Source organism: Protopterus annectens, chromosome 1.part1, assembly GCF_019279795.1.
Source record: "Protopterus annectens isolate FY-2018-M chromosome 1.part1, PAN1.0, whole genome shotgun sequence".
Classification (NCBI taxonomy): Eukaryota; Metazoa; Chordata; order Ceratodontiformes; family Protopteridae; genus Protopterus; species Protopterus annectens.
Window position 1 is genome coordinate 462,574,707 of NC_056726.1, and position 23,237 is coordinate 462,597,943.

Genomic DNA, 23,237 nt, shown 5'->3' on the forward strand with positions numbered 1-23,237 from the left:
TATCAGTTTCAAACTAGCTTTAAAGGAATATCTGCTAAACTCCTGGACCTGCCCCTGTAAAGATCCCACTTGAACACTACCCCCTCTGCCTCTCTTCTCCTCTGTCCCTTATTTCTTTTAATCATATATCCATCCTACTTGTATTTTATTCTGCTTTGCTGATTATTCCTTTATCTCTAACAAGACTCCATTTAGTACTCTGTATTCTACTACCTTAGTTCAATCCTGTAGTATAAATGTCTCTTGTTTTATATACTGCTGTGACTCTAACCCGATTTTGTGTGACATAACCACTCCTCAATGCATTATGATCACATTTTGTATTATACTTTTTGTTCTAATGATGTATAAGACATATCTTTATTCCTCCCATGTTAATATGCCTAAGTACTTTCTGTTATTGTAACACTTTTTTTTTTAGTGGAGCTTTTCTCCTTGGGTCTCTGCTGAAAAAGGGCACCTGCCCAGCCAGACTATATATATATATATATATATATATATATATATATATATATATATATTATTTTAAGTCTGCAAGATTTTTTTTGTAATTTAGATATTACTTTGAAACATATGTGAGATATAGTACTGAAATCACAACATAAGTAATTGATTGCACTTATGAAGAATTAACCTTTTATTCATATATTTTTTGTTGCCATATGCAGATAAAACCATGATATGTTGGAGGTGTTGCCATATAGGAAAACTGAACAGATGATAGAAAATAAGATACCAAAAATCCAAAATATATTTTGGTTTGTAGAGTAAATCACTACTTCAGTATTCATAACATAGCTAGTAATGAAGATTGTTAATGATGTCTGAAAGATAACTAATATAGATTAAAAGCAAAATGGATTTTTAAATGGTCATTCTTGGTAAGTAGAGTAGAGAGTAGATGATACAGATGATAGAAAATAAGATACCAAAAATCCAAAATATATTTTGGTTTGTAGAGTAAATCACTACTTCAGTATTCATAACATAGCTAGTAATGAAGATTGTTAATGATGTCTGAAAGATAACTAATACAGATTAAGAGTGAATTGGATTTTTAAATGGTCATTCTTGGTAAGTAGAGTAGAGAGTAGCCGTTAAGTTATTAACTTAAAACCATCAGAATGAGATCTAAGATATATATATATATATATATATATATATATATATATATATATATATACACACACACACATACAGATTAATCTATGGATGTATTGTGGGAGGTTGAACAGATACTAAGACAACACCATTGGGTCAACAGAAACAGATGAGTGACGTGCACAAGATTGACAATCTCTGGAGACAGGAATATTCCCTTTCCTGAGAGATTGCACAATGCGTGAGTTAGTATATATAATTAGCAGGGGGTGTGGAGAGTGCACAGGGGCTTTCCCCTTGCAAAAACACTTTTTGCTAGTTTAACCTGTTCCAAAGTAATCCTTGGAACAAGAGCACCACGAGTCAATGTTTCATGTTTCTGTGTTTTTACATTGACATTATGGACATCATCATTATGAACAACAAGTCATAATAAATCCATGAAACTATGTAGGTATATAAATATATATATACATATATATATATATATATATATATATATATATATATATATATATATATATATATATATATATATATATATACATATACATGTAAGGGCTACCTAGACGTAATCGACAGTTAAAAGGCTGACTGCATAATATCTAAACTAGACCAAAACTGTAAACTGTCTAAACTGCAAAATATAGACACACATAGTATTTGCTTTCCCCACTGTTGTGTGACCTCAGAGTGGGCACATATAGTTAGAAGGCAATGTGGGGTATGCAAGGAGGCTTGTCCTACTGCAAAAACAATGAAAAATGTGACAACATTTAAACTCATAAAAAAAAAAAAAAAAAAAAAAAAAAAAAACACTGAAAATCAGACAAAATCAAGACACATTTTGTCAATGCTTATGCAGGTGGGTAAGACCTCCTGCACCTCCACCCCCCCGCTAATTATATATACCAACTCTGAGGTCACACAGCAGTGGGGCAAGGGCATATACGTCCCTTAGTATAAGTATATTTTGTCAGTATATTTTGTTTAGATATGTTTACTGTGTTGACATTTTGCAGTGTTGATGTTATACAGTCAGACTTTCGATTATCGATTAAATGAGAATTAGATTAAGTGTAGATGACCAATATAATGTATACACACACACACACACACACACACACACACACACACACACACACACACACACACACACACACACACCTTACAGCTGCTACAGGTAGTACTAAGTACCTGGGTAGATACTTGTTGTATTATACAATTTTTTAGCAGTCCGTCATTAACTTTACCTTCACATTTTAAATACAGCTTATTTAGGGTAACAAATAAATACTGCTTTCCACACCTAGCTATTGTAGGGGTAGCTCTGAAAATACCTAAAGATTTTTCAGAGCCAGCTCTGTGACATAGAGGGATAAAGCTCAGACCAACAACTGGAAGACCTTTGGCTTGGGTGACAAGAGAACTGGGCAGGGGAGGGTGAGAGTAAGTGACCAGTAAACTTCAAAAAATGGTGCAACTGTGACCAGTAAACTTTAAAAAAATGGTACAACTGTACACACACACTTATATTGTGCAACTGGAAATAAAAAAGACAAAATGAGTATCTTTCTTCCAAATATTTTGTCTTTCATCTTCACAGGGAGATAAAATATTTACTGCCGCTCAATGCTCCCTGCACCTTGTGTTTGCAAGGCAAACTCCTTAACCATTAGGCCACCCATTTGTTCATGTTTTATTGTTGCTCCTTCATCAATTCCCAAATATTTATACACTCCCTCCTTCTCAAGTTCCTTCTTATTACATTCCTGTCCCAGACAAATACTTTCTTAGTGCTGCAGCTTTCCTGCTTTAAAAGTTGCATTTGCACATTCAAGACCAAATGACACTCATATCATCTGAGAAAGTTTTGATCACTTCCAGTTGTGCATTCAGTTCCTCATCCGATAAACTATACAGTTTTAAATCATCCACAGAAAGAAGATGAGAAGTCTTTACACTTTGTTGTTTTCTGGGAGCCAAGTTATACCCATGACCCAATCTATTAATTAGACAGCTTAATGGATTAAGGGCAAAACAAAAGAGCAGCAGTGACAAAGACTCACCCTGGAATGTCCCATCTTTGAATTTTTATTCCTGGGATAATAATTTGCCCTTTATCAGGGCTTACCTGCAAAGTTGTTTGCCACTATTGCATGGACACTGTAGTGTAATTGATCAGAGTAGGGTGTCTTGCTTGTATTTAACCACTGCATTTCTGCAGTTTTGCCTCAGTTTGGGCAGAGCTGTTCTGAGTTTGATGACCTTAGCCAGAGATCTAAAACCAAACAAAAACTCTGTTAACACTGCTGAGGGTGCCAGTGGCAAAATGAAAACTGCAAGTGAATCATTTGGTAAACCACCATGGCTCAAATATTAAAAGCAAAAACTTTAATCAGTATATAAAAAATACCTTAAAAAAGGTAAAAACCAGCAGGAACAGCAATACTGAGGTCCGATAGGTGCTTTTGGCTGTTAGCCTTCATCAGATCATGTTACATTTCCTGCTTCCAATCTTACTTAAAACTCAGAGTAACCAATTATAGTCTTATAAGAAGGCCACATCCCTTGTTTTAACCAATGAGATGTTATTCAATCACAGTTGGCGACAGTTAATATGATACCCCGACCCCATGTAAATGGGAAAAAAAAGGGGATGATGATGATGATGAGTCATTCTAGGCATCAAGCCTCTTTGTTAGAGCAAATCGTCAGCCTTCTGGCTTTATGTATAGGTTTCAATGGGACCACATTATTCAATCCTGGAGAGCAGTGCACGCTTATGTTAACTATCCAGTTAATCTAACAAATCTCCATTCTATTCTTCACATCCCCTTCTCTAAGAGATTGTTGAATGCATTCAATAACTTTAAACTTAAAACTGTGTGTAGGGTTGCAATTAATATGCACAGCAAGAACACTATTCATATCAGTGTTTCTAATATCTCTTAGATGGAGCAGAATCCGGTCTTTGAACTGTTGATCAGTTTTACCTATGTACAAAGCTTTGCATAGGCAGCAGGATGCTAGACAGACCAGATGATTGCTTTGACAGTTGGCAAACACATTGAAAATATATTTCCTGTTGGTAATGGGGTGGATGAACATATTGCTACTGTCAATGGAGGTACAGGCTTTGCACCTATTACACTTAAAGGTACCTTTCCTATCTGAGACTAACTGTTGATCAAAACCATCTTTATTACATAATATTTTTGGATGGTCTTTGTATTTTTGAAAGATAATCTACGGGTTGCCCCTACAATGCTCTTAATCTTCTCATCTGCTGTCAGAATGGGCCAGAATCTTTTAATAGTGTTAAGGACTTGTTTGCTGTCTGTACTATACATTAGATGACAATTAATTTGCTTCCTTTTTACCTTGGCAGCTTGATTCCTGAAGCATTGCGCAACTTCTTGCTCACTAAAATATGGATGTCCTCTTTGCCTTCTCATATCACCAAAATTAGTTCTCAGTTTAAGGTCTGAATCTTTGTAACCTCTTTCTTTCAGATTATGATGTAACTTTTCATATTCTTTATAAAAATCATCATTGGTGCAAAGCCTAGAGATTCTCACTGTTTGATTTTCCATGATGTTATTAAAAATATGACTAGGATGCATGCTTTGACAATGCAGATAGTGGTTCCTCCATGAATACTTTCTGTGTAAATAGGTCCTTAAACCAATCCTTGGTTGTAGAATAATTTTCACGTCTACGAAGTCAATCACTTGTTTGGAGTAATTAACTTTAAATTCCAGGAAATCAGTACTGCTGTTGAGATATTCGGTGAACAGAGCCAATTGACCCTCATCATCTTTACATAAAATAAAAATATCATCTACAAAATTACCGTAGTAGAGAAGATGTCGATACCAAGGATTAATATCCCTTAGTACTCTCTCTCTCTCGTTCCCAATGGGCTAGTACCAAGTTGGAATAACTGTTAGCACAGGGGATGCCCATGGCAACCCCCAGATCTGCAGGTAGAAGTTTTGGCCATTTGTAAAGACATTGTTTTCTAACACCTTGTTAACACTTGTTTATATATGAGTTTTAAGTAAGATTGGAAGCAGGAAATGTAACATAAGCTGATGAAGGACAACAGCCAAAAGCACTTATCGGACCTCAGTATTGCTGTTCCTGCTGGTTTTTATTTTTAAGGTGTTTTATATATTGATTAAAGTTTTTGCTTTTAATATTTGAGCGGTGGTGGTTTACCAAAGGATTTATTTGCAGTTAGCCAGAGATCTGGAGTAATTTGAACTAAATCCAAGGCATCCACTGTGTGTGAAAATATAAGCTGGACATATGGAAATATCTACACTGAAGAACAGAACAACCAGACCTACATCACTCTATAACTCTTGGATCAAAATATTAGCAATATTTGAGAAAATGGACAAAGATTTATGAAATAACTTTTTGTTTCTTCACAATGTTCTTAAATATATAAAGCTTTTTCCTGTATAAACACTAATGTATATAGTTAATGTTTGCAGATTATAGGTTGTAAAATTGTATATATGTTTTTGTTTCATTTTGAATTTATGTAATGTTTAATGAATTATCATATCCAAAAATAAAAAAAGTATAGTAAAAAAAAGAAAATATAAGTATATTCTAAGCTTGCATTCCACTTTGTTGAACTGCATTTTGACAAATTACTGCTCTATTTTTTGCTATTCTGCTGCTGTGGTTAGTTTTTTCTGCTCTTTGAATTTCTAGTACTTCTGCATTTTATAGCATAGACTAGATTCAGACTTGCTGAATTTAGGATGCTTTGTATTTAGTGAGCACTAAAACCAGCCATCCTACATTAAGAAGGCCCTCCTGCACCCTTGTGGCAGAAGTGTGCAGCAAAAGGCCCATCTGATTTGGGGATTGTTGGACTAAGTCTCAGTTTTGGGCTTTCTCATTGGTTAGTTTGTGTTAAAACTGTTCATTTTCCCTTGTATTTAAACACCGCTTTGAGCGGTTTTGTGCTCAGTTTGGCAGAGCTGCTCCGAGTTGAGTGACCTTAGCCAGAGATCTGGAGTGAATCTGAACTAATTCCAAGGCAGCTACTGTGTTCAACAAAATATAAGTATATTCTAAGCTTGCACTGCACTTTTTTGAACTGCATTTTGACTTATTGCTGCTTATTTATTTTTTTTTTTTGCTGTTCAGCTGCTGTGACTATTTTTTTCTACACTTTGAATTTCTAGTACTTATGTATTTTATAGCATAGACTAGGTTCAGACTTGCTGAATCTAGACTGTTTGGTATTTATTGAGTACTAAACCCAGCCTTCCTACATTAAGTAGACCCTCCCTCACCCTTGTGGCAGAAGTATGCATCCCAGGACCCATGTGAGTTGGAGATTGTTGGAATAAGGCTCAGTTTTCAGCTTTCCAATTGGTTAGTCTGTGTTAAAACTGTTCAACTTCACTTGTATTTAAGCACCACATTTGTGTGAAGCTGCACACTATGCAACGGGGTTTAGCACTGCCATGTATAGACATAAATGCTTAGAAATACAATTTTCCCCTTGAAATCAGCTAGAGAACCCTCCTTAGCTCCACTGTCTCTCTGTGCGCAAAGCAGTTGCGCATTGCTACACAGCAAGCAACTCAGCTGCACATTCTGAGGTGGTGATGCAGTCTTCCACTCTTAACCCTACACAGAGTAGCCACCTTTATTGTCTCACAAGCAAACCCTGATCCATCTAGCCCAACCCAATAGTTACTACAATATATACTTGCCATAATGGACGGACAGTTTCCCACCATTTCCCCAGCTAACCTGATTGACACTGGCATCCTGGGACTATGTAGCAATTGCCTTATGTATACTGACAGCCACTTGCCCTTAAAGCAAACAAATACAGTATGTGAAAGATGTAACTATACCATAAAATTAGAATCTGTCCTCTCACATAACAATAAACAAGAAATACAAGAGGTTGTCAGCACACACAACTCCCCTCTCACACAAGATAAGGTCAAGACACATAAACCCACATATGTAGAGGTACTCATGAAGAGCCTACTGAGAGCCAGAGACCTCCCAAGTGCAAACAACACACACATACTGGTACACAAACAGAATCTACCACTACACGTAACAACACACATATCAATGTCTCAGCAATGAAGCCCGTAAGGCAAAACACCTCAAAACCTAATGTTCTGGTTATAGATGACCCAGTAGTGAAACACGCAGATGTCCCCCTCACCAGGTTGAACAAAGATAAGGTCACAGTCAGCTGCCTGTTAGGTGCCAGGATCCGTCATATCACACATGCACTCAAGTCGCTCAGCATCAAGTACCGTTATAACTCTGTCATAGTACATGTTGGTGTGAATGACCTGAGACATACATCTCTGGACTATATGAAGAGAGACATGACCAAACTCTCAGACTGTGTGTCCCAGGCAGGTATGTCCCTAGCCCTAAGCAGCATTCTACCTTTACCTAGGATAATGCAACAATACAGACAAAAATGTATTGATTTCAATAGCTGGCTTAGCTTCTGTTGTCACCCCAGGGGGATCCAGTATCTGTCTGCCTGGGAAGACATGGTACACAGACCACTCTGCTTTGCCAGAGATGGCCTTCACCTGTCTCCTCATGGCTTTCAGATACTAGCAAAGATATTTGCCTCCCCACATAGTGCCTTTTTAGGCAATGTCCAAACAAAAAAACTTTTGTCATAAAGAAATCCACTAAAGACAAACTGAAGGTCATGCTGCTTAATGCTGGGAGCGTAAACAGCAAACTGCACTCCATGGAAGCATTCCTCACCTTGGAAGATGGTGATGTTTGTGCAGTCACTGAGACGTGGTTCAAGGCTGCTGAGAATACCCTGCCATACAAGGCTACAATGCCTTTCATATATTCAGACCCCTGAACAAGTGTGAAAGAACCAAAGATGAAGGTGTATCCGTCTTCATTAAATCCAAATGCACCTCAAGACTGGTGAAACAGTACGACTGTCTTGAGCTACTCCAGGTCCAATTATCTATAGGTAAAATACCCTTCCACATCATTACTAGCTACAGGTACGCCACCATGAACCAGGGGAAGCACACTGCCTACCTGGACTTGCTAGAGTCGCTCAGTGTACAACCAAACACCTTGTCATGGGAAATTTCAACTATCCTTCCATCAATTGGACATCTTACATGAGCACAAATATGATTGCTAAGAGGTTCCTGGACTAATGCCCTAGAACAGTTGGTCTGTATCCCCACATGGGGCTCAAATGTCCTGGACCTAGTGCTCACCAGCATAAGGAGTCAATGCACTACCCCCTGTGTGTTGCCCTCCCTGGTAAAGTCAGCTTATAAGTCTGTCTTGTTTGAAGTAAAGATCCAACCTGACACCCCCACAGAAGTAAAAAAATGGAAAAATGTCTGCGCAGCAAACTATTGCCTACTAAGTGATATGATAAAAAGTTTCAAAGCCCCTGCCAACATAGCCAACAATGACTCCTGTGCAGAGGAATACAGAAATGCCCCATATAGCCACTTAAATAAATGCATTGACTTGGCTGTACCTAACAGGAGCAAAACCAGGTCTTCTTATACAAAAAAGCCACCCTGGTGGACTGTAAATAAGTTATATAACAAAACAAAGAAACTGATATCGAAGAACAGGGGGGAACTTATTCAACAGAGGAAGAATACCCTCCACAGCTTGGACAATCAAATCATGTTTCTTGTTAAGTCCTCTAAGGCTAGATACGAGGCTAAATTAGCATCCCTAGCTAACGACAACCATAAGGCATTCTTTAGCTATGTCTGAAGCCTAAAAGGGAATGCCCAGCTGTGTGCTAAACTTATAGTGGATGGTACCACTCACACTGAACCTGAGGAAATTGCCAACCTGCTAGCAACAGATTTCGCAATAACTTTACCCCCCCCCCTGTACCCACCAGACATACCCCAAAACATTTCTGGCACCAGTTCTCTACCGAGTATCTCTAATGAACAGGTCATACAGGCATTCTCCAAGGCCAAAAACATGGCATCTCTGGGACCAGATAACATCCTAGGTTGCTTACTAAACAAACCAGAACAAGACCTGGCACAACCACTCAGCACTCTCTTTAATAAGAATTGGCATTGTCCTGGCAGAGTGGAGAACAGCAACAGTAATCCCCTTGCACAAAATGGGTCCATCAACTGACCCTGGGAAGTATTGTCCCATAAGCCTAACCAGCCTTATCTGCAAGGCCATGGAAAGAGTCATCATGGACCTTATCCACAAGGACATAGGCAACCTTCAAACTCTTGACCCAACCGAGATTGTTTTTGTCAAGGGTAGATCTTGATTATTAAACATAGTGGACTTTTTTAAGAATGTCACCAAAGCCCTAGATGAGACAAAACAGTACATACCACCTATCTTGATTTAGCCAAGGCCTTGACACAAATCCCCCATTCAGATATAGAAACTCTCTCTGCTGGGGATTAACCCATACATTACTAGATAGGTAGCCAACTGGATCACTGACAGAATCTGCATTGTCAAAGATGGGGAGTCCACCTCCACCAGTAGACCAGTTACCAGTGGCTTACCACAAGGATCTTTGCTGGTCCCTCTACTGTTTGGAATCTATTTCTCTGAAGTCCAGGTGAAGGCAGATGGCCTGTGGCTTACCAAGTCTGCAGTTGACTGTAAACTGGGCACAATAATAGAGTCCCCCAATGCTGATAACATATTACAGAAAGGGCTGACAGAGATAAATGATTGGTGCCAAACGCACAGACTAAAACCTAATGCAAAAAATTACTCATTATCCCCTTTGGCAAAGATGTAGCCCCCTGCTAATTATGATATAGATAGTACCCCTCTAAGCTCAAACTCAGTGGTGCAAGACTTGGGAATGCAGGTTGATAGCAATCTAAACTTCAATCACCATGTGTCAGTATTGGTAAGAAAAGGATTCTACACTGAGCATCTCATAAACATGGGCATCTCATCCAAGATCAAGGATTCTATAGCTCCACTGTACTCGACCCTTATCAGACCACTAATTGAGTACAATGATCCCTTTTGTATGTACTTCACCAGACACATGCAACAATTGAAGAGACCACAGAGGTTTCTAACCAAGAGAATCCAGGGCCTCCAAAACATGACATACATGGAAAGATTGAAAGCCCCGTCACTGTACTCTGTATCATACAGGCTGCTGAAAGGCAACCTGTGCCTGGCCTACAAAGCAGTCTTGGACCCTGCACTAATGGAAATGCTGCACATCCGCAAATCAAATGGGACAAGAATAACTCACTCCAGGGATCTCAACCTAGCCTGTGACATTAGCAGAACATGCTGGAGAGACAGATACATCTTCCAGTGAATGCTGCTTCTCTGAAATAAGGTCCCACTCCATGTGAAGCAGAGCTCCTCAATGACCTTATTCAGGTGCAACTTGAAAACTGGATGGGTGACCGTAATTTCACCTGGGGGGGGGAATCTATGTCCCTCATGGACAGGAGCATTTGGTGCTAATCACAGAATCACTCTGCTAACAACAACCATCTAACTATAGTCAATAAGGGTACTCAGGTTAGTAGTAACCTTCTATGAACCTATGAACCTAATATTATACGTCTGTAAGCACTCTTCTATCCATGAACGTGGGATGTTGTCACATGCCTTTTAGTAGTCTGTCCATGCCATACTTAGATTCTCCCCATTTTTACAGTTCTACATTATGAATTTAACATCAAATGATCCTTTGTTCTTATTCCTTTTCTTACCCCTTTGCTCTTTTGCCATGTTTGAGTCTTCTTCTAAATGGCTATAAACTCTGTTGGCATTCATATCCTGTACATTTGAACTTCTTATTCTTTCTTTTACTTCTTCTATCCACTCAGCATCTGTGTTATGCTCCACAGGACCTTCATAGATATTTCTCCAAAATGTGTGTATTTCTTCATTGTTTCCTGATGTTTCTATTCCTTTTGCCTTGTTTCCCAATTCTCTATAAAAATGTTTTAGGTCATCAATTAATTGCTCGTTTTGTACTTTTCCTTTATATTTATCTGCATACCTTCTAAGTTTTTCTGCCTGTGCTGATATCTTTAGTTTATTATTTGCAATAGTGTTTAATAGATCCTGGTCACTTCTGATACTGTGTGTTGCTTTTATCATGTCTATCTTTCTGAATATTTTTCTTAATCTGTTACCTCTTCTGTACTCTTATAACAGCAATGCTTTTTGCCTTAATTGCTTTATAGTTTTCTCTATTCAATATTTCCATGATGGCATCTGATTTCTCCCCTTCATTTCCCTTACTGCCTTGTGTTTTTGTGGTAAGGCTTTATCTCTTATTAATATAACTGGACAGTAATATACCCTGTTTACATCTCCTATATCACATGAATTTCTATGAATAGTCTTGATTACTGTGTTCATTTGTTTTATCAAACTTCTAACTTATTGACTTTCTATATCTATTAATTTCATTGATTTTAATAAGCATATCCATCTCTATTAAATCAAGCAACTCTTCCTTTAGATCATTTTCTTCTAAACAAAAGGTGCATTCGTTGATCTCCATTTCCTGCTGGCATTCTAAAGAAAGTTTCAGAACATCTTTCTGTGCCATATTCTTTTCAGTTTCATCTTGTATCATCCATTGCTGTTTCATATGAGAACCCACTGGCCTATCACTCTGCAACATTGACTGTGTTCAAGTTGCCAGTGTTTCCTGCTCCTTCCCTTGCTGTGCAACTCCAACTGAACTTTTGTACTGGTTTCCTACTGAAGGCTCCAATGTATCTTCATGGCAACTGATGCTTCCTGCTCCACTGGTTTCTTCTTTATTTGGGGTCTCATTGTTCTATCATGCTGTGATGTTATCAGAGTTATATTTCCTACACTAAATCCTTCATGTTGCAATTAATTCACAACTTCTTTAACTTCTCCATTACTAACCCTCTTTTCTATGTTACCCTTTATTTTTTATTTTTTGTATTGTAAAATTTTCCATATCCAGTTCAAATATCTTTGGTGCTGCTTTTTTGCATTGAGTAGTTTTGCTTTCTCTTTTGCATAAGTATTGCACCATATGGAATCTCTTTTTCTTTCCTTTGTCCATATTTCTTCTTCAGATGTCTCCTGCTCCTCCTGTTTCTCCTTACTTAGGGAACTCATAAATGCCCAATTAAATTTATAACATTTCAATTGACATTTCTTTCCAAGTCACATTTCTCTAGAAATATAATATTTTCTTTTATCACAGTTACTTGTCAAATGTCCTTCTATTGCATAAAAAAATGTTTGGGTTGTTATCAGTATTTTACTACACCCCCATTCCCCACAGCATTTATCATGTTTGGTATATGTATAATTTTTTCTCTTTCTATTTTCAGTACAATGTTATAATCTTATCCATCAGTCCATAAACCCTTTAATCATAAATGCTGGCAATGTTGAGAGGTGGTATTTGTACTGCTAATGTAAATTTAACCAGGGCATCAGGGAACTTCCCCTACTCATCATTGTTGCAAGTGAGACCCGTTTTGCATGAGCACTTCCTGTTTCCATTGAAGGTTTGGAGGTGGCTCGGAGAAATAGGGAGGCAGATGGAGAGTGAAGGAGATAATGGAGTGGTGAGAGAAATAGAGTAGAAAGCCAATATTGAGACCGGAAAATGCAAACAAGATTATGAGGAGATTTTTAAAAGAAATCTGTTTGATGGAGATGAGTCAGCAAATGATGGATATATAATTACAATCCCCCACTTGGGAGGGTTGCAGGATGATTTGCTTAAACACATGGCGATGCAGAGTGTGCCAAACAATGGAGACATTTTCTGTGGGGGAGATTATGGAAAAAATACAAAAGAAGGATATATAGACAATCCTGAAGAATAATGGTGTGATAGAAAAGAAAACATATGCAGAGAAAGTAAAACAAGGCAAAAGAGAAGTAGCAGAAAAGAAAGAGGCATAAGAAAATGATGAACGTAATTACCTTTGTAAGGATTCAAAGTAAAGAATACAAGAAAGAAGTGTGGGACAATTTAATAGCTCCTATGGATGTAAAAGCACATGAAGTAAGAACATTTATTCTTATTGACAGAGACATTCTGTGACATGTTTGAGATTTTTTTTCAATGGAAAATTTTCTTGGAGAATATGAAAAAAATAGAAACTGTAACCCATGGAATGCTTATGTGATAAAATCATTTAACAGAGAAACAAAAAGGAAATGAATGTACAATTTCAAACAGAGGTGGAAAGAGAGACTTTGAAAGGATACTTGAAAACTTTATGTAAACAAGTACTGGACATTGACAAATTTTATGATAAAAGGGTTTATGGACTGACAGATAAGATTGTAATTGCGCATTGAAAATAGAAAGAGAAAAAAAGTATACATATACCAAGCAGGATAAATGTTGAGGGGAATAGGGGTGTAGTAAAATACTGATAACAACCCAAAACATATTTTTATGGAATAGAAGGACATTTGATTAGTAACTGTGATAAAATAAAATGTTATATTTGTGGAGAAATGTGACTTGATACACAAAATGTCAATTGAAATTTTATAAATGTAGTAGAATTGGGCATTTATGTGTGGATTGTAAAAATGAAAGTAAAATTAAGGAAAAAGAAAAAGATAAGAGAATGAACAAGAAAATATATTTTAGAAGTAGCAAAAATAGAAGAAAACTTAGATGAGAAAAAACAATAAAGAGAACATAAAAGAAGGCTCTGAAACAAGGAATGAAGAAAAAGAATATATACAGCTAATGGTTGGGGGTTGATATAATGGTTAAGGTATTTTACTGATAGACACAAGGTACAGAGATCTAAACCTTGTCATCACAATGAACAAAACATGCTGGAGAGAGAGGTTCCTGGCCCAGAGATTCCCCAGACTCTGGAATAGACTGCCCATATATGTCAAGCAGAGTGCCTCTTTGGCCCTCTTCAGAAGGAACCTTGACAATTGGATGGGAGACAGGAAATTCACCCCGGGGATCATGTCAGTCGCCCTGCTAGACAGGGGTCCAGGAAGTAAATAGTGTGGGAAGAAATAGCCAGGGAATTGTTATGGCTAGGCTTGTATAGGTCCTAGGGTCGATAGCTTAGTACCAACCTATGAACCTATAACACATAAACTGGGAGATAGTAAAAGAAAAATCTATTGGTAAATGGCAGAAAAAGAAAATTTAAAGAAATAAGTGCAAAAGAAAGAAAATTGAAGAAAAAGAATATATGCAGCTAATGGTTGGGGTTGATATAATGGTTAAGGTGTTTTACTGAGAGACACAAGGTACTGTGTTTGATTCTCAACTTTGGGAGGGAGATTGATTAGGAAGTTAGCCTAGTAAGTAGCTATGAACTCTAAGTCTAAAAAAAAGGGAACATGGACATTTTGGAGTGCTTTCTTTAGATGTGAATAGTGTTAAGAATATAGTAAGAAGAATAGGAGTGGTGTAATACACATGATGTAAATGTAACTGTATTAGAAGACACAAGATTTTTAACAAAACTTACAAGCAGAGAAACTATGGGGAGGAAAAATTATCTAGAATTTGGGAAATTAAAAATGTTCTGTTAATAGCCACATTCTGTAGAAATACAGTAAAGATATTAGATGTAACTTTAGCAAAAATGGGATGTTTAACCATTGTAGATTTAAAATGGAAAGAACAAGTATATAGAATTATAACATTATATGCTTATCCTAATTGTAAAAAAATGGAAAGACTATGTAGTGATAAATATGAATATTATAATAAGAAACTGTAATTATGATTTAAAAGGTACGAATAAAAAGAAAGGAAATGATATAAAAAAGTTAGAAGTTAGAAGATGTGGTAACTTAAAACTCTGGGGAAAAATTCATGAAGATGCAAAAGGGATATGTATATTTAATTATTTATTTATTGATTGATTGATTTTGATTACTAGGAAAGTCTTACTGGGTAGAAGCCAATTTTCAGTGAAGGCCTAGGAAGAAATGCTCCAAATTACTGCAAAACATTTTAAGAACAATAATTTTACATTCTTCAAAAATAAAACAAAAAAACACATGCAGTTTGAATAATTATAACAAATTAGACATAATATAAAATCATTGTTTAATAATTAATACAGGTAATATAACACTCATTTAATATTTAGAGAAATGTTAGCTTGTAGAGAAATTAAAAGTAATTTGTCTAATACAAACAAGAATTGCAATATGAAGTGAGGGAAACAGGCTTATGGAATATTTAGAGAGAAGGCCAGGGAAGAGAATGTGATAGAAGTAAGAAAATAAGTGAAGAAGGTAGAAAAAGGATGTATAAGGAATGAAAAGGTATGTGTTCACATTTAGGGATATAGTTTATATATCTGTATGTTTGTGTTTATGAAATAGATTATTTTATACTATCAGAAAGTTTAGTTACAGGAGAAGGGGAAGTAGTTGAAACAGCGTTTTCTGATCATCTTGTAGTGTGGCTAGAGATAAAGGAAAACAAGGAATATATAAAATAAGCAAAGATTTAAAAAGGATACATGAGAAAGCAAGGAATGAAGAAGAAAAGAGATTAACAGTTCAGTTATGAAAGGATCATATTACAATGAGAACATTTTATAAAAACTGGTCTGAATGGTGGATGATATTTAAAAATATAAAATGTTTTTTTACATTGACATTATGACAAAATGAGAAAATATAAAATAACTTATAATGATGCATATGATATACAGCACTTTGACAAAGAAAAATAATTATATGAAAGAAATCAAGAAAAAAAAGTTTGTTATATATGCAAAGATATTTTTACAAGGAAAAGGAGAAGAAGCATCAAGTTAATTAACCACATTAGTAAAAGAAGATGGAAGTGTAATGAGAGAAGCAAAAATGTGAAAGGAGAATTAGAAAGTACTGAGGAAAAAATTATGAACAGCTTAGTACAATATGTACAATAAATGCATAAATAATAAAAGGCACAGTGAAAAAACATGGGAAGTAAAAAAGTTATCGGAAAAAAGAGAATATGGATTTGGAAAAGGAGATTTATTTATATGAGCTAGATAAAGTATTAAGACAAGTAAATATAGATTTGACTGCAGGACCAGATAGAAAAGGGGTCTGTATCACTTTATCGAAAACTTTCTTCATTGAACGCCTTTTCATTAAACCATATTAAATCACTTTTCAGCAAATAGTCAGATCAGCTAAACTTTTTTTCCCAGGGAAAAAAGCTACTTGGCCACCAGAGTGATCATAACAAAAATTACATCATTTTAAACAAACCAAAATGGGGGGCTTCTCCCACACAACCACCAACATGGGGGTTGTGCCCCTACTCCACCCCTAATTAAATATACCAACTCCAAGATCATACTACATTGAGGAAAGGGCAAACGTATAACAACTGCCACTTGTCTCCTTTCCCTGGAGAAAAGTTTTGCTGATTTAATGGTTCACTGAAAAGTGGTTCAACGAATATGGTTCAATGAAAAGACACTTGATTAAAGTTTTTGATAAACTGATATGGATCCATGGAAAAAAAGTATGAAATGTGCAAAAATTTCAGGGATTGTCAAAACATATTTTTATACATTTTGAATGGATGGTTAAATGAAAGTTTTATGTATAAAGAATTATGTAGTGGAATACTTAAATTCATATGGAAGATGGAAGATCGAAGACAATTAAAAAATTGGAGTCTAGTATTATTGAATAATGATGATTATAAGATCTTTATGAGAACAATACAAAAGAGGTTTGAAACTAAAATGGAAAATACTATGGCACCATTTATAGTATAAAGGGGATGGCTTGTCAAGAATTATTAATGACAGAGAAATTGTGGATGTTATTATGAACAGAAAAGAAGTGAAAATCATGATGGAAGACCTTAATAAGGCATTTGATACAGCTAAACATGAAATTTTATGTGGAGTAATGAAAGAATATAATATAAGAAAGTTAGGAACTTATGTATGCCAACATATAGTAATAATAACATAAAAATATTTGCAAATGGCTGGTTAAGTCGAGAGATGCATATGAAGAGTGTTGTAAGACAGGGATGTCCAAGGAGTTGTATACTCTTTGCATTAGTGATAAATATGATAGTATGGGAAATAAATTACAAAATGAAGGAGGTGGGTTATGTAAAATCTGAAGGGCTAAGAATTCCAGATATGTTAACATATGCAGATGACATTATAATAATTGCAAAGAATACAATTTGGATAAAAGAAGGAATAGTTTACACATATGAATGTCTAGATGTGATAGGGATAGCTTTAAATAAAGAGAAAAGTAAAGGTTTAGGGATTTAGTAAAGACTGGGAGTATATATTTTGCAATGAATGAAATTTCTGTTTTGGGTATAAAATATGAGGATAAACATATACGTAGAATTCAATGGAAAAGCAATGGAAGAAATAAAACAAACTTGCCTTTTCTGGAGAGCATATAAATTATCATTCAGAAAAAAATTCAGTACTGATGGGAAAGTAGCATACTTAGCAAGTGTATTTATGTTGCCAAACGTATTTGAAAATAAATTATTACAAACATTTTCTTCATTTTTATGGTGTTCTAGACTCAGTAAAAAAAGCAGTTTTATGTATAAATAAAGAGGAAAGAGGTTTAGGATTAATTAACTCAGTGGTATATGCGGCTTCATTAAATTTGTACAAAGTGTCAAAGTGAATAAATACAAAAGATGAGAGAGCAGTAGTAAAATTATATAAATTTAAGTATGTTGAATTTTAGAGTATGGTAAAAAGAGTAAAGGAGAAAAAAGAGTATATAAACAAAGAAATAAAATGGTACCAGGAAAAATTATTTTTGTGGAAAATAAAATTTGTTATATAGAAAAAGAAAGAAAAGTATGCTATAAGAATGTAATGATAAAATGGGAAAATCTAACAAATTAAAAATAAAACAAAATAAGAAGCAAATGGTGTAATCAGAAAGTAGAATCTCAAGATTTTTGTAGGAGACTGGTAATAGGTAAATTACCAGTAAAAGAAAATATTGCCATATACAATGAAAAGTGATAGAGTATGTTTACATTGTCAAGCAGAAGAAAGTACTGAACATGTGTTTTGGAAATATAAAAGAGTAAAAAAGTAATGGAGAAAAACTATGTAAAAAAAAATGTTTCCAAGATATAAAAGAAGTGAATAAAATAAATATGGATATGATTAAATAAGGATATTATAAAAGAATAGAAGTAAAGAACTATGTTAAAAGAATAGATAAAAAAGTATTTTATGTCATACGGATTTTTTGGAATGAAAGAATAAATTAAATATTGTTTAATGATAAATGGATATAGCAACAGTATTATGTAAAATCAGATGTTGGTTATGGAAAAAGGAAAGGGGTTTAATAAAATGAAAATTTAGTATGATTGTAATCAAAATTGTAAATATGCATAAATATATTTGTATATTTACATATTGTTACACTTGTAAATAGTTGTATATATATAAATATGTTGTAAATAAGAGTTTCTTGTTTGTATATAAATAATGGCCCCTTCTCTTTTTGATAGGTGCCATGGGATCTTTTACATCCACCTGAGCTACCACCAACTCAGTTTAATGTCTCATCCAAAGGATGGCACACTCAGGAATGCAGACCCCCATTAACGTTTACTACAGTATTATATTAGCAACCTGTTGGGGGAACAGAATCCATAGCCTTCTGCATGAAAGGCGAATGTGCTACTGGTTGCAACAATGACACTGCTGTTGAATAAGTATAATAAATAAATAAATAAGTACCTTGTGGGTGAGCCTTTTGCTGGCTTGATTATCTCATGTATCCTTTATTCGTTGTTTTCTCTCATTTTCTTGTAGGTTTGTAAGTACTTAGTAGGCTATTGATTTGTAAGGATCTTCAGAAGCCTAGGCATACATTTCTATGGCAATTATTAGCCTTTGTATTTTACAATATGAATCTCTAAAGACCGACCGCACAAATATATGTTGGGTTCTTACATGTTTTGTCTAACCACAAGTGCTAAACTAGGTGTGAATTTGCAGTTACTGATATGTTCATCCATGTTTCATTTGGATAGAGTAAATGAAGTACTCTGCTTTGTCAACCTGTTTTCTTCCTGTGATATTCTCTTGTCATCTTTGTTATCTTTCTGCAGTAAACTGTGACATGTATGGTCCTTGGTGCAGTGTAATATTTTTCCATCCAGTGCATGCTGATCACTATGTTCATCATTATCATATAGTCCTCTCCCACGAAGGGGGTGAGAGCTAATCACATTCAGGCAGACATCATGTGTTTTTCTTTGTTTGGGCTTGTCAGTCTCCTGGGGTTCCCTTCCTCTGTCACTCTATGAAACAATGTAAACACAAAGTCTTTTAAGGCACAAACTGGAGAATACCTAAAAGATTCCTGGCTCTTTACATGCACAACTTCTGGATGATAAATGTCCTGCCCTTTCTATCTCCTGTTCTTTCCAAGCACTATACTCTTAATTATCAGTCCAACACCTAATCCTTGTTCTCTACCTCTCGCTCTTCTTCCTTCTACACTTCCTAAAACATTCTCTCTCACCTCTTCATACTAATCCTCCATTTCTTCCTTTTCTATCCATTTACCAAGTTCTTTCCCAAATATGTTTCATAGTTCTTTAGATGATTATACTATTAACTGGTATTCTGTTTAAGTTCATAGGTTCATAGATAGGTTCATAGATTAGTACTAAGCTAACTGCCCTTGCAAGCCATTTTAAGCCTAGCCAATCATCCCTTGTGAGACTCAAACCCTGTACCTTGTGTTTGTAAGGCAAACACCTTAACCATTAGGCCACCCTCCCATATATTTGTTGATTACTTGTATATCTCTGTTGATTACTTAATAACCAAACAAACGGTAATACATTTATAAAATGTTGTGCAATTTATAGGGATGATTGTAAAATGTGGTTTTGATTACATCCACTAGTGGGTTGTTCTTTGTAACACATATTATGTTTTTGGAGTGTTTCTTTAATTTTTTTGGCGACTTTTTTATGAATGGGGGTATATATTAATTGGATTTTACACTTGTATTTACACTTGAAAAAGCCCTGCATTGTTGTCAGGGTGAAAGCACTTGTGGTGAATTTTTAAATTAAATATTTGCATTGGCTGACACTTGCTGCTGCCTGGACCGTTTGTTTGGTTATTAAGTTACTTTCTGGTCCTGCATCTGTTATTACTTTTATCTGTTGATTACTTGTATACCTCTGTTTACTATTTTCTTTATGTAATATTGAAAATTTTCTAGAGCTTTTCTTCACAGACCTCCACTGAAAAGGAGCAGCTTTCTGTCAATTTGGACTTTCCTGTTAAACAGATGCAATAAATAAGTAAAATGCAACCCTCCCCTACACTCACCCAGACAAACACACACACACACACACACACACACACACACACACACACAAAATGTTTTAGATATTCCCACACTCTACACTCACATCTACATGTCAACAAACAACCCCCACACATGCACATCATGGCATGTCATATGTGGCTGTGCTCCATACTGCACATACACAGAAGAGATAAAATAGATCTCCAGTTTGCATTGCTTGTGGCATAATTATTCTGGGTAGTGTGGCTTTTTTTTCTGCAGGACTGGCAGACCCTGGCCTTCCTGTTTTACTAAAAGATCACTGATCTGCATCACTGTGCAGCACTCAGATCTGCATTTACTTTGAGTGTGGACTGCACTTGGTAACTGCAGCAACAAGATTTTCTCACAAAATGAATGAATAAATAAATAAAATGAGTGTAATTAGTAATGTAATAATAGTATGAGTGCACTGATAGTAATGAGTAGTAATGAGTGTAATGAGCCTTTCTCCTCAGGCGTTCACTGAAAATGGGTTATTTTGACCCAGTGGACTTTCCCAGCCAACAAATGTCAATAAGTAAATACATCTATTAGTGCCTGCAATAAAACATTAAACTGTTTGACAGTACACTGTTTTTCTTGAGAAACAACTTGAAAAGATGGTTCAGAAGTCTCAGTGTGGGACTTGAAATATTCAGTGGCAAGCCCATGAAGTTACCTAGGTTTTCTTCTTGTCTGTTGCTTAGGAGTGCTGGCATTGCCTTTGTCAAGAAGCAAGCTAGCTCAAAAGGCCTGGTTCTGTGAGGGTGTACCCCTACATTGGCCTGCAGTAAGAGGGCTGACTGAGTCCTAAACACAAGTATTTCACCCAGATTTAAACAGCAGCAGTAGCTGTGGTCATCTGACTTAGCCTGCATGCTGCTGAACCTGGCATATCTAAATTTTATATGTGCTCTTCAAACTAGTTCTGTTGTAGTCAGTACTGTTTTCAAGATCTAAATGTATGTAAAGCGTTAGCTGGCCAAACCTAGCATGTTTTTTTAGCTCAATCCATGCATCCTTGCTTGCAAGTCACATCCAACTCCAGTAGGGAATGAAAGTAGGTTACCAGGCCTTTCCTCTGTATCACACACACACACACACACACACACACACACACACACACACACACACACACTCTACATTTACACATATGGACAATTTAAATAAAGTCACATTCTGCCTACCACATGTCTTGGAATGGTGGGAGAAACCCACTGTACCTAGAGAAAGCCCACAAAAACATAGGAAGGACATGTAGATTCTGCACAGGAGGCATCCAATTCATGAATGCCGCCCCCTCATATATTCAGGATTATTTCTGAATGCTTAACGTAAGCAAAGGAAAGATGCAGTCCACCGATATATTGTTACTGTAATGATTTATATTTAATTTCATATATGCTGCTACTGTATAAGTTGTTAAGACTCCAAATGGTAAGTACACTATTTTTTGTATGAAAATATTTAGTTTGTCAGGGCCAGATTCATCAACGCCTACATTAAGTGTACATGATCTTTATTCAATTTCATCCCTACCAGATTTTTTTGTGTTTTCTAGTCTCTTGGAAAGATTGCATTACGTGTACATGTAGTCTTCACTTGGTGGTAACCTTTATGAATCCCCCTTAATATTTAAAGATACAAGAAAATCAGTAGGGAAATCAAAATTAGCAGGAATTAGGTGTGAGTTATACCTGTGTTGTCTATTCACTCAGAACTGTGTCCAGTTAGTGTAGGTGTTAATGAATCCTAGGGTGTGTTTTTTACATGTCAGAGGTCAGTGCCATAGCTGAAAAGCAGCTTTTTGACTACACCATTTACTTGGTTATCAAATGTAAAAATGAAAATATTTATGAAAGCTATTGCTTTGCTATTAGCAAAATGATAGAATGCTCTAAACATTGTATCCCTATTGCAGGTACGTGTCACATGCAAAAATTATTATGTTCAAAAAGGCCACGTGTGTAACCAGGCGTATACCATAAACTCCATGATAGTACATTTTTCATAGTCATTTATTCATTGTATGCAGTAAAATGTGCTAGAACTCTAGTTATAAATACTGACAAATTAACTATGCTTTTATATTATAAATTTATCTTTTTTTCTCAAGTCTTATTGTTTCTGTTTTTCCTGCAGTATTGATGAAGTATGTTGTACAGAGGCATGTAGTCTCCTGTGTGTGTGTGTGTGTGTGTGTGTGTGTGTGTGTGTGTGTGTGTGTGTGTGTGTTGGGCTACATTCTATAATCTAGTACACAGCTCCAAAACTTTTAGCTACACCCATGAAAAAGCCATACATTTTAATGGCAATACCTCTTTTAAGAGAGTGTATATTCAAACAGTAGCCATGGATATAACACCATAATGTTGGAGAAAACATGATTCTGGCAGATCTTGATTTAGTTTTGATTTCTTTGCTATAATCCACATGCATGTAGAAATGCACTAAAATGCATATCTGAAGCTCTGATGTATTTGCAGCTTTTTTGAATGATTAATGTGAACTCTGTGTAGTACATTTCCACATTAGGAAATGAAAACTGTCTTCTGTTAATCCTGCCACTGACCTTTGTTAAATCTGGAAACATCATTTAGCATAGCTGAGCCTTGCAAAGTTTAATCAACAGTAACTGCTGTCAGAATAATGGATTAAATTAGGTCATTGTTTATCATCAGCAGATCGGGATTGTGACAGGTTTACTAAATCATATCAGTCTTCCTTAGCTAAATGGCTCCTCACTGCTGCACCTGTCATTT

General features: G+C 35.8%; 1 protein-coding gene across 1 annotated transcript in view; it reads left to right on the forward strand.

The window, feature by feature from the left end:
- Positions 1 to 23,237, forward strand: part of PGBD5 (piggyBac transposable element derived 5) — a 699,910-nt gene that overhangs the window by 547,530 nt on the left and 129,143 nt on the right. The window lies entirely within an intron of this gene.